At 34.8% G+C, this 13,472-nt stretch overlaps 2 long non-coding RNA genes across 3 annotated transcripts in view; one reads left to right on the forward strand and one right to left on the reverse strand.

The window, feature by feature from the left end:
• LOC136817395 (uncharacterized) overlaps positions 1 to 13,472 on the forward strand; it is a 33,884-nt gene that overhangs the window by 3,029 nt on the left and 17,383 nt on the right. The window lies entirely within an intron of this gene.
• Positions 1,308 to 7,475, reverse strand: LOC136817394 (uncharacterized). The gene is made up of 2 exons (XR_010848076.1): positions 6,660 to 7,475; positions 1,308 to 2,605 (listed from the first exon to the last, which is right to left on the reverse strand). It is a non-coding gene; the product is annotated as an uncharacterized lncRNA (long non-coding RNA).

A 13,472-nucleotide genomic window follows, 5' to 3' on the forward strand; every position in this document is an offset into this window, starting at 1 on the left:
CTTTCTTTGTTTTTGCAACTTTCAACCTCGATTCCGGCGAACAAAAAATCTTGATTGAAGTTTTTATGAAAGAGGTACCCAGATGGTAGCACTAATCAATAGTGGCGGTAATCAATCGAGAGTGCTAGGTCCTACTTTTCCTTGAATACTTATTTTGAGGTTGCGCCGTTTTTAACATTTACTTTAGACTAGAGTTGCATAGTGTTGCGATGATTTTTTCGGTATTGCTACTTTCGGTTTCCTTGGCCATATCGTACTTCCTTTTGCATTTTGTCGTCTAGTATTCAAAACTTGAACTTTCGTCAAAAATCTTGTAAAGTAATTTTCTCCTATAGCTGAAAAGTAAGTCTGTGAGTGCAGTCGGAGGCGACCCGATAGCTATCTACTCGAAGGTAGGGGAGGGCGCCACTCCTTCACCCTGGATTGCTCCACTTACCCTCGATCCTTCCTTTGATTGCTAAGCATTAGTACGATTTGTTTACTTAGTACGATATCTTTGGTGTGCCCTGACCTTGTGACTGAAAAAGACAGGTAGAAAAACTTACTTTTGCCTTTTTTGAATTCTTTCAAGATAATTTTCTTTTGGGCTGAAACAAGTTGTGAGAAAATCTCTTTTTTGCCTCTTTTCCCCTTACTCGTCACGTACATACTCTTTACAACATTTGCCAATACTTTACCACAGTATTTTTCTTGAAAGGTTTATTACCCTTTCATTGTGTGTGATTACTTACTCCTCAAAACAATGCGGCGGATATGTAATGGTCGAGATTTCTCAATGAGAATCTCTACGTTTGATTTACTCACACACTCTTACTCCACCACGCACACACACCACTCACACACAGAGGGTTCATCTAAAATAGTTTAGATGTCGGTTTTTGTGTCTTTGATGTTGATAGACCCCCTCATCCGTTCCAAATATCCTCTCCCTAATATGTTTTTAAGAAGAAAAAGAACAGATCTTGATTCTGTCATCTTAAACAGTTTTTCTACTAAATGTGTAAAACTTCATTCGACCTTCGATCGTCAGTTTCAATACTCAACACAACTAAATTGTCAGCTTCAGTCTCTAAATGAAAATCTTTCTTTAAAAGAACTTCTCAACCTTATTTTGCGTGGCTTAACGATGCAAACCCCTGTTGATATCTGGGGTGATTTTGATTTGAATTTTTTGTTCAAAATAATTGCCAACGAGTCACTTTGAAAGGATTTATGTAAATTTTTATAAATTAAATAAATCTTATCTTAAATTTTGCATGTGGGATCTAATATATGTTTTCTGGTCATAAAAAAGCAACAAAGTTCAATTAATTTTCATAACTTATATTTCTTTTATGTTCACTAGTAATAATTTCATAGTTCTTTTAATAAAGTTATGCAATAATTATACTCTTTTAGGGATTTGGGGCTTAGCATCTACAATACTCGCTTGTAGTACTAATTAATAAAATATGATAAAACTAAAATACAAAAAATATAATTACAAGGGCGATATTCTTTTCACAATAATATTTATAAGGGGATGTATTAGATAATAAAATAATTTAAAGCAAATAAGTTTTTATATAAAAAATATCAAATGAATTTTCTTTGGATTGGACAAGTTGAAAGTGTTTTATTCGACATTCATTTATTTCTGCATTGAAGGAACCCAAAAAACTTAAAATTAACGGGGCTGTCCTATTTACACTTTTACAAAAATTAATGATTTATTAACACAAGAAAATCTATATATTATTTTAATTATATTGTGTAGGGTAATAATTAAATCTTCTATGGGACACCACAACTAAATACATTATAATTTTCTTGTAATAAAAAATATTTTACAACTTTCTTTCGATTGAAAAAAATAATAATCTTAATAAGGGCTTTCACTTTTTAGTTTTTTTCTGGTAAATAATTACTCTCTAATGAATACATAAAACAAAAGTTCGTATTTTTAGAATGTTCCCAATGTTTTGTTGATACACGAATCTAATAAATCAAAATGGCCAATCGCCCTTGACTGAAATGGCATTTTTTCCTTTGGATAATGTGTTCTTGATTTGATGGTTACCTCCAGTCGCGTGGCTTTAGGGACGACGTTATGACTATTCACCAAGTGATCTGATTGGCTTACATACGGAATTGTAAATCCCCTTTGATGAGCTCAGTCTGATGGTCATACGCTATTTCCATCTACGATTGATGCCATACTTATACACCTTCAGCTACGTCTCTGACACTGTGTTGCCTCCACCCATGACTTTTATTCACCTCTTTCGACCAGCATAAGGGCCTGGTTGAAAAGTCTGCATATTTTGTGGCACTTTAAAGATCAGGAACCTTGTGGATTTGTTCTTCGTGTTTTTAACAGCGACTGCCACGTCCATTTTATGTTTTGGTTGAAGATTCTTACGGAAAGCTAAGACAAATTGATGTCTTTTGTTTTGGTACCAAAGCCATAATCCGTCGTCGTGTTCAAGAAATCGGGTGTCGGATTTATTCTTACGGCGGGTTCTAATATGACCGTTCTTGTTAATACTCAACCACCAACTTCGTCCTTTTCCTCTACGCCTGATACTTTTCTCTTTCACACTGTATGAGTGCATTTCCAGAATAGCTGTAAAAGAGAAGGATAAAAGTTGGTTACTAATCTAAATTTATGATATTATGCTGACGTCAGTGTTTTCGGACAGAGTTGTGCGCATTTATTTTTGCAAGTAGTATTACACGATGCCTTTTAAAATGGGCAGTTATTAATTGAGAACGTATATTGCAGTGGTTTATAAAGGTTTTAATATGCTTTTTGATGATGACATAATTCAATTCAAATAATGCAATCGACGAACTTCATTCCGCTCTTCGCACCTGTGCAAGTGAAGCTTGTATTGATTTCAGACAGTCTACATACACTTTTCAGTCCAAACCTTGGTGGAACGATGAAATCCGCAAGGCCCATAACAATCTTCGTCACATGTTTAACTACTGGAGAGATGAAGGTTTCCCGAAGCACCAATCTAGTACATCATTTCATCGGTATAGATTTGCACGGAAGATATTTCGCTATCACGTCAGGAGAGCAAAAAACAATGCCACAGTAGAACATTATATCAACACAGATAAACTCAAGAATATAAAACCACAATCATACTGGAAAAATCTTCGACTCTTGAAAAATAAAGATCAAAAACTGTTCACTATAAATGGGAAAACAAAGAAAACTGACATTACAAACGAATTTCACAACCACTTTGATAACCTCCTCAATACGCCTCGTATTGCTCATATAGACAATGATGAAAGCAATATGAAACTCAGAGAACTACTAGCACAAATTGAAAGTAAATTTTCAAACAATTTCAACGTGTCTGAATCAGAACTAACCAAAGCGCTCGATAAACTCAAATTTGGCAAATCCAGGGACCCATTCCAAATCAATGCAGAGCATTTCCTTTGTGCCAAGAATACCACTTTCATCACCTATCTCACAGGACTTGTCAACAAGCTATTTATATCACCAAAGCTACCTCATCATCTATCAACATCAATTCTCATACCTTTGGTAAAATCATATAAGAAATCCATGAACGATGCAAACAATTACCGTGGTATCAGTCTAATCCCGATACTTACTAAATTATTAGAACTTGTTGTACTGGTGAAATGTCCTGAAATTGGAGACCATGCACTCTCACAATTTGGTTTTGTTCCGGGTTCGTCAACCCTCCACGCAGAACTTCTCATCTCAGACACCATTAAACATTACAACAGTAGGGGTAGTCCAGTTTACATTTGCAGCTTAGACGCTGAGAAAGCATTTGACTGCTGTAACTGGAATACCCTCTTCTCGAAACTGGCAAAAAAGAACATTCCAAATGAAATTGTTGCCCTGCTTGTCAAGTTATATCTGAATGGGACAGCAGTGGTCCATTACGCTTCTCATCAATCACCAAAGCCCTTCACACTAACCCAGGGTGTTCGTCAAGGTGGCATTCTTTCTCCATTTCTTTATAACATTTATACAGAAGATCTGCTTCAACACATCAGGTCTCTCGAAATTGGCACATACCTTCCGAACAATCTTCATACCGCCATCATAGCTTACGCAGATGACATTATCCTATTGAGTCCAACCCTTTCACATCTCCAAACAATGATCGACCAATGTATCAACCATGGCATCAGCAACTGTCTTAAATATAACCAAAGCAAAACTCAATTCACTGTTTCTGGAAACTACCTACAAAATCCTTATATACGTATCAATGACACCATTATTTATAGACAAAATGAACTGAAACACCTTGGATTTCACTGGCAACTGAAAAATAACATTATCTCTCTCGACCGACATAAGACTGACCGAATAGCTAGCATGTGGTCCGTTGCAACTTCACTTATCACAGCTGGAATTCGACTGTGTCATCCCAATCAGATTGTTACACTTTTCAATAGCATTGTTGTACCCAAACTTCTATACGGTCTAGAACTTGTGACTCTTACAAAATCAGAAGCTGAACATCTTAATACCCAAGCAAGAATGTGTCTTAAGTCACTTTTCGGTGTATCTAAACGATCAAGGAACTTACTGAACAAACTATACAACCTAGCTGACATTACCACCCTCATAGATAGCAGAAGACTTAGGCTACTCAGCCAAATCATTCACAACAAATCAGTTGCTCCATACATCTTTCATCTACTAACTACGAATATGAACATAGACTTCAGCTACGTACACTCTACTAACAGAATTATAAATCGAGAAAATTTGAACATTTACACATTGCTGTTGAATAAAAGTTATACTTTTAAAACTGAAGTTATTGAAATTTCTGATGAAGTTGAGGAATGCATTTATTATATAAAAAATTGGCATATTTTTGAAAATAGACTTTCATTCAGAGCTAAGCTGGAAGAAAATATTGTGTGGTCGTAGATTTTCTCACTGCCTTGCTCTTATATCTACAACATACAATATTCTCTCTTCCACCTTTTCTCTTGAAATGATATCTTTTTAGAACGGGCAGCCCAGTCTAGATTTTCTGTTGTTGTTTTGATTCCATCGTTCATACATTTTGCAGACTCTGATTCCCCGTAATTTCTTGTTCTGGCTTTTTTTTTTTTCGAGTTGCTTGGCGATTCCCTCGCTGATGATCTCAGCCGGCCTCTTATTTTGACACTTTGATGATTCCCATGCTAGACTGTTATCTTACTCTCTTTATCTCCTTACCGTTTGGGCGGCCTTACAGTCTTCATTTTTCAGTAAACATAGTATATATTTTGTTCCGAAAACAGAAAATTTTTAAATGTACATAAAAGGAAAGAGCTTTATACTTAGTTTTAGATATTTATATACCATTGATTTTCTTGGTGATAAAAGAGATGTTAATAATAATAAATAAGATCTTTGGGTGAGTTTCCGGTCGTATGACTTTTCAATCAAAAAGGCTTATGTTGAATAAATTTCAAAAATGTACTCCAAGCTTCCTGTTGAGTTCAAAAACAAACTGACCCCTTTTTCTCTATAGCATTGATGCGACTGATTTTTTTATAACTCTAAGTCTTTTGTTTTTTAGGGTTCTAAATCGCTTTTGCTTTCTTGTCATTAAAATTGTTTGTGGAAATGCACAAACGCTGGGTTTTTATATCACCCTTTTGTCTTTATATGGTTGATTTACAATCAATGCTAAGCTGAAATGCAAATACCATAAAAAGTTATTTATTTATTCGCTCTCCTCTTCAGCTTCCTGTTTTCTTCCGCTGGTGTCCCTTAATATATTACCAGGTCTAAACACTTAGTAACAATCGACTCGCCATCGAGCCTTCATTTGAAAAGCTACAGAAATTATCGGTGGAAAAAGATGATTCTCGAATATTCACTCTTTCTGATAGAAGGCTGAAAAGGTCAATTTTTGGATAGGTTTTCCTCATTTCAAATTAACCATAAATTCTCATGCACCTGTTTTAATAATTTTGTTGGTGTTCCATTAATGTGCTTTTTACGCAATAACTATTCAGTATTTTGCGTGTGCGGTTTTTTACTTTACTTTACAAAATGTCAAAAAAGAGCATTTTTCAATAATGACAACATGATTGAAATTCATTAAACCAACATATGTACAATAATGTTGTGATATGTAATGCTTGCTTTATTACTTGAATGTAATTTGTTCAAGAAAATGTAACATTTTTTACTTTAATGTTGCTGCCATACACACGAAATTATATAAAGCACGTCTCCATCAAGAATGACATCTTTTAATATATTAACTATGTATTTCCTTTTCGACATGGCAACTCTTTTTTAAATTTTCTTTTTTTGGTAATTCATTCATATTTAAGATTTTCCCTTATAGAGATTCTTACCATTCTATACTCATTACGCTGTGCTTTAGATTGTTACAAAGAAATTCGTAATTGAAACGTCTTAAGTGATATTTATCAATCTTTATCTTTTTCTCTGCGTATTCATTGATAAACTTTTCGACTTTATTTTATCGTTTTTATACAGTATCATCAAAATTTTCGATCCGAGAAACTCACCCAAAATTTTTATGTCATCAAAGTTCGTAAATTCATCAGTTTTAAGATATGATGATCGGGGAAATCTTAGGATTAATGTATTCGTATCTTATGATAAAAAAAAACGGATCAAAATCGGGGAAACTTACCATCTTCATTTGATCGGTTCCGGGTTGCGTAAACTTGTCCGTCTTCAGATATCGCTACATATTGACCTTGCTTTGAATATAATTGAATCGGGCGAACATGAGTAGCTACATCGGTTGATTCGGGTTCCATTTCGGTCGGCATCGATTTCAGGTTTCCAATTTGTTGAAGAACACACACGGTAAAAAGTGTGATGACTGCGCTGAAATTCATTTTGTAGCCTCTTTTTGATGTAATATTTTTATTCGTGTTTTTTGTTTGTTCACTATGGAAGAAAAATAAAAACATTTAGCCTCATGATACTACACTCACAACCTTTCAAAAAAGTGCCCTTTCACCCAAAGCACGTCGAATGAAGTGGTTGTCTGTTTATGTCACATTATTGTCTTGTAAACAGCGCATGCGTACAAGACAATGATAGTTCATTCAGTCAGTACTTCAACTCTCAAGTAGTGAAATGAGAGGACCTTTTCCTGATTGATGTCGTTTTATATTCCTTCCTCTCCATCTCATTGTAAAGGCGGTCTTTAATAAACTTTCGTAAGCCACAGTAAACCAATATAGCGTGTCTCACACACTCACACGCTCACTCGCGCGCTCTTCCAAGCTACCCCAATATAGACTGAAAGTCGTATTGATACATACATACTACTTCACACTATATAACATCAATACCTTGTAAACATAACGAAAGGAATTACTCCTCCCACTTTCCAAAAGTTCTTTAAACTCTCAGAACAATAATTCAATAAGCATATTACCAGTCAAAACATCTATCGCCGTTTTAAACGAACGATTTTATCAACTATACATTAATATAACCTTCCATCCATATAATACTCATAACCCGTATTACTCTATTACCATTTTATGACTCTATATAATCTTTCTCAGCGAGCACCTCACTCTACGGTACTTGTGGATAAAATGAAAAGATGCTTGCTAAGCACGCCATTTTTATATCGCAATCTCAAAGTACACTCACCCTGAAGAGATATGACGTCACGCCATTCAAGCGTTTTTGTGTGTATACAATCAAAATTTCTAATTTAAAACAGTAAAACAACAAAATAAAACGAGGTTCACTGGAGAGCAGATTAAAAGAAAATGCAGCTTAAGTTTTGTTTTTTGAAATATATTGTTTTAAAAATAATTAATGCTATGTTTTGCTATTATGACAAAATTTGTAATACGAACAAGCACAACAATAGCTTGAATTATATTACTTGACTAACTGATATTCCTCAACTTTTACATGCTTGTTATAAGCACAATACAGCAATTCAAAAGAAAAAAAAGTCAGCAAAAAATGGATTCTTATAAAATGCTTCTTATCCAAGCTATGATACTATAGGTTGAGGATCTTTGTTTAAAGCCAACATGCAGTTTACCAAGGATAACGCCCATTTAATCAATATAATATCAGTACAAACTATACTATACTGACACAATTTTAACCAAACTTTAATTGATCTTTAATGAAAGACCACTAGACATGGAATGAAGACAGAGTTTTTTCTTCGTCGCAATTTATAGGCTGATGGTTTCCACCAAACACCACACTCATTATATAATCGATTGCTATTGTTTTTTAAATAACATTTTAATGGTCATTCTGTATATATTTTTTCGTGTAAACAATATTTCGACCTGCTTGGTGCAGGTCTTCGTCAGGTCTAAACAATACAAACGGTTGAAGGCGCTACCTTGACTTTTTTTGACGTCAAAAAAGTCAATGTAGTGTCTTCTCCCTAATGTGCGAGAGCATTGGCTTCCAAAACCTAGATGTCACATACTGACCATCGTCTAAATTAAGACCATGGTCACTATGTGGCGCCGTCTGACGGAATTGGATTTCCAATGCCTCTCGCACTTTTCTATCAAATTTGTTCTCTTCAGTCTTTAAAAGCCTAGCTTCGTTCCAATTAAGTCCTTGGGTACAGTCTTTAGCATGGTTAGTTATACCCGAAATGTCCCATTTTTCATCTTCAACGTTCTTTTTGTGTTGGCTGACACGTGTGGATATCTTTAACCCGGTTTTTTTCAAAAGCCGACTACCACCTAACAGTCACCCTGGTGTGTATATGATAGAATGCGAATGTGGTAAAAGATATGTTGGCGAGACCGGGTTAAAGATATCCACACGTGTCAGCCAACACAAAAAGAACGTTGAAGATGAAAAATGGGACATTTCGGGTATAACTAACCATGCTAAAGACTGTACCCAAGGACTTAATTGGAACGAAGCTAGGCTTTTAAAGACTGAAGAGAACAAATTTGATAGAAAAGTGCGAGAGGCATTGGAAATCCAATTCCGTCAGACGGCGCCACATAGTGACCATGGTCTTAATTTAGACGATGGTCAGTATGTGACATCTAGGTTTTGGAAGCCAATGCTCTCGCACATTAGGGAGAAGACACTACATTGACTTTTTTGACGTCAAAAAAAGTCAAGGTAGCGCCTTCAACCGTTTGTATTGTTTAGACCTGACGAAGACCTGCACCAAGCAGGTCGAAATATTGTTTACACGAAAAATATATACAGAATGACCATTAAAATGTTATTTAAATTATAATCTACATTCGTATCAAAGTATGACACTAAAGGCAATTGCTATTGTTTGTCTTTATTGATATGCTAAATCAAAAAACGAGCAATTTCTTCATTAAAAGCCAATTATACAATTAGACAGATGAAACAAAAGAAATACCATCAGATCAAGTAATTATTGGAATGCCAATGTACCCACCCTACTCATCATACTCAAGCTTTCTTCCCTTTAATTTCCAATATTCTTCGATTTACTTACGCCAACCACAAACAGAGACACTCCTGCACTCCTATTAAATGTATTGCACTTTAGTGATTGATGAGGTATTCTTCTTAACTGACTGAATCAAACACCAAACCCCAAAACCATAGATTTAAGCCCAAATTTATCTGTACCATAATTAGAAATATCTAAGCAATGACAAATGGCTTGTTACCTAAGAATTGCACGTGTGTCGGCTAGATGGAAGGAAACGGTTGCTTCATTAAGATGCTTTCTTGGCATTTTGACACGTTGTTGCATCAATGCACTTCCAAACGACTCTACACCATTACTTAAAATTTCTCATCTGACGAAATGGCATGTTCTCAGTGTACGTTTTACGGTATTTTAATATATTCAAAGAAGATGAGCTTAGAGGAGCAACTTGTCATTACTTAGCCTTTCTAAACCTTTGAAATACCTTCCTTGTTGTCAGATCAACGTTCAAAGATATTTGTCAGTATGCTGTCATATACGTTTTTCTCAACGAAAACTAACACTTTAAGAGCATTTTTGATTAACAGGCAAGAGCAAAAGCTGAAATCTTAAAAGCAAAACACAAACAATTTAAATCTATAAACTCTTACGAGGGCGTGATGGCTTACGGTTGCTTACCGTCATCCGTTTTGATATGTCTTCAAGAGGAAAAAGGAAAGAACAGATTCCTACGCAAGCTTTAACTTCTGATCAAATTGTGTATAATACAATATTCATTACTCCTTAAACGACAATTCTCCTATTCCATCTAGGACAACCTGTCAGGAATAATGTAGGATCAAACCTGTGTCGTCTATAGGAAATTCTCTTTGTAGTGCTGTCAAGAAATGAGGCTCTGCGAATAAGAAGAAGGTCCTAACCCCCAAGTCATAAAGACCACCTTTGCGGCTCAAAGTTTGACGACGAAGAGAATCTCAGAATTCACAGTGGAGATAATTGTAGATCCATCACACAGAATATTCGACTGACATTTTTAGATGTGTTGTTTTCCACTGTCCATCCATTTTATGACAGCTATCAACAAAAGGGAGGGAAGTTGTCAAAGAAAAGAAAATTTTTCTTGTTTTTGTCTTGGTGTGTGCGGATTCCTGATTTCTCCTTTCCCTTTTGTATATATTTTTTTTCTTGGATGTTCCCTCGCTTAGTGACAAGCTTCAAGCCGAAATTCACTCGCGTATGACTTATTGATAAAATCACTGTACAGTATCAAGCTTTGATGTAAATTATCTCCACTCTCACCCTTAAATCTGTATAAAGTCAACTCAAATTGACCCTCGAACCTTTTGGACGTAAGATTTTTATTAGAATTTGGTAAGAAATTCCACTAGTCCGTTATCTGTCTATTGGTGAATTTCACAAAGTTTTGTGAAGTGTCAATAATGCTAAATGAACACGACATACACTATCTGCTATAACTAAACCAATAACATAACAACGGTACATAATGACTCAAAAAGTACTAAGTACAAATGTAGAAAAATCAACCCCTTCAGCATCACGTGAGGTCTATCGAAAGTAAAAGAATATTTCAAAACTTTTTGAAACCAAATACCGCTCTTTGTTCAGAATGTCATACAATTGCAAACGTAAGCAGAAATACCGATACCTACGCTTGAGTCACCAAAGATGCATTTCTTCCGCCTTTTTGCCCCTTTTTGTTTCACAGATCCCAAAAAGGTACTAATCAGCTTTTCCTTATTTTACGTATGACAATCAGTCATCTCTTTGTTGGTCACCCACACCAGCTTGAGTCAACCAAGCCACAAAATGCGTCAAGCTCTCATTTCATTCACCCTTATATGAACAGTCAATTCTGGGTGTGAACCCCTTGGGACTCTATACTCACATCTCCTTGATTTCGGTTCTCCTTTTATATAGTAGCGAATTATCACACTGTCACGCCTCTTTTTATATCATTTGCGGCATTCTTTATATACGTTAATTAGGCAGACATCTTAAGTGTGTTAAAAATTCTTTTCATTCTTTTCATCATCCCAAATTATAATGATACTTATTTATATCAATGACGAGTAAAGAAAAATCTACAAATCAAAACAACATTCTGGCATAAATGAATGAAAATCGAAATATTTTCTTGATTATTTTTCTCTACACCATCGTCAATCTTAAGCTCTCAATAATATGCGGTCGACTTTGGCCGTCTTAGAATTTTTCTTCTTTCATTGAGCTAGCTCGTTTACTCCTTCATCAACAAATTCACCTTTTTCTCAATGAAATTCAATTATTGTAGTCGTCAATGAAATTTTTTCCAAATAGAGATTCCAGAAAAACCACACTGACATGACGGAATTTAATAACCCAGAAAGAAAAAGTACATGCGTATACTAAAATGCGTGCGCATACAACATCCACATTTCTTCAACGAAATTCAAAGATCTGAGTGCGGCTCAAACATTAAGGTTCAGTCCCTCCTTGTTTTTATCAAACTCCAAGCTCTTCGAGTGCACTTTATAAATGATTTTTTCAAAAAGTCGGGATGTTATTTTATGCTGAGATTTTTTGTTTACTTCTCGACATTTGAAGAGAATGAGATAGGAAGGAACAATCAACTGGATTGAGTGCGAGCGATCAGTTGAAGAGAGTTCGGTCTCGTACGGCACACGTTCCTACTCTTCCTTTTCCTTCCATTTTGCTATTCTTTCTCTCCTTGAAACTTGAACCCATTTTCCCTCTTAACACTTTTCCACAATGCTATTTAAAAGAAAAAATGTAAAGATAAGAAAGCTAGTAAACGACCTTAAATAAACATCCAGCCCTCAATTCCTGCCCTATCTCGACCGTAAATCAATAAGCTTTATTTCGATATCCCATCAGTAAATTTAGCTGCAATAGAAACCGCTTAGTTGATGCAATTCAGCATCATTCGTGACATAAATATACCAGGGCGTATTTTGAATGAATGCAATAATAATAATAATTAACAAATAATTAACAATAATAATTTAAAATTTAAATTGGCTCTGATTTCATTGAGCACTCTGCAGCATCAATCACAAACAAATCAATGAATGCAATAATACAAATCTAAACTGAGCAGAGTGATAAATTATTATACGACTAGTTCCTGTTTTAATTAGCAAAACAACAAATTGCATTAAAAACTTCCTTAGATGTTTAGTTTACAAATTGAACTGATTATATACAGCCATTGATTTAGCCCTGCTTGCATTCTATGTTTTGAGGTCATCTCAATTCTCTCGCTACTAATGTGGGAGGGACCACTGCGTGTAGTTTCTTTGCTAACTTCCCATAAAACACAATTTTCTCAGACTCCCCCACAAGTTTTAAGTTTAAAGCTTAAGAATACTCCTCTAATTATGAAAATTTCCCACAAAAGATATTGCAAGGTTGAAAAAAGAAGATTTAACATAACACTTTTTGTTTTATATTCTTCATCGGATATTTAAGTAACAATTAATAAAAATAGAATAACCTATTGAATTTATTGTTAACTATTTGACACAAAACAGAAAATAAAACAGAACTATGTCACACATAGTCTTCTTTTTGAAACGTTTTTCGCTCTTCAGTTTTTTTATTTTCATCATTGTAATAAACAATTTCATAAACTCGCATCATCATACAGCATATTGATAAAGTACCAAATAAAAAAAATTGGCATTATCTTTGAGAAAATTTGGACGAAGCCGGATATTTGTTTTCATAACAGTTATTGAAAATTTCTCTAGACAGATTGTTTTTGTGTGTTGAAATTTCGTCAGCACAGCTTAAGTATCGCATAATGAAAGCTTTTCTATAGGTTCAATTATTTTGTTTCAAGTTGAAAGTGCCAATGGGCTAGTGTGGGAATATTATGGGTCATTTTTGCTGACAGATTCATCAAAGAATTTCAAGATGTTTTCCGGAAGAGAGAGAGAGAGTACCTTGTATATGATCTAAACTATTATCAAACCAATCTTTCCTGTTTGTATTTCAAAATATTATATGCCTGGTTACACCTAATCATTTATATTGGCCTCAGAA

This window comes from Clytia hemisphaerica, unplaced genomic scaffold, assembly GCF_902728285.1.
Source record: "Clytia hemisphaerica strain Z4C2 unplaced genomic scaffold, Clytia hemisphaerica genome assembly, whole genome shotgun sequence".
NCBI lineage: Eukaryota > Metazoa > Cnidaria > Hydrozoa > Leptothecata > Clytiidae > Clytia > Clytia hemisphaerica.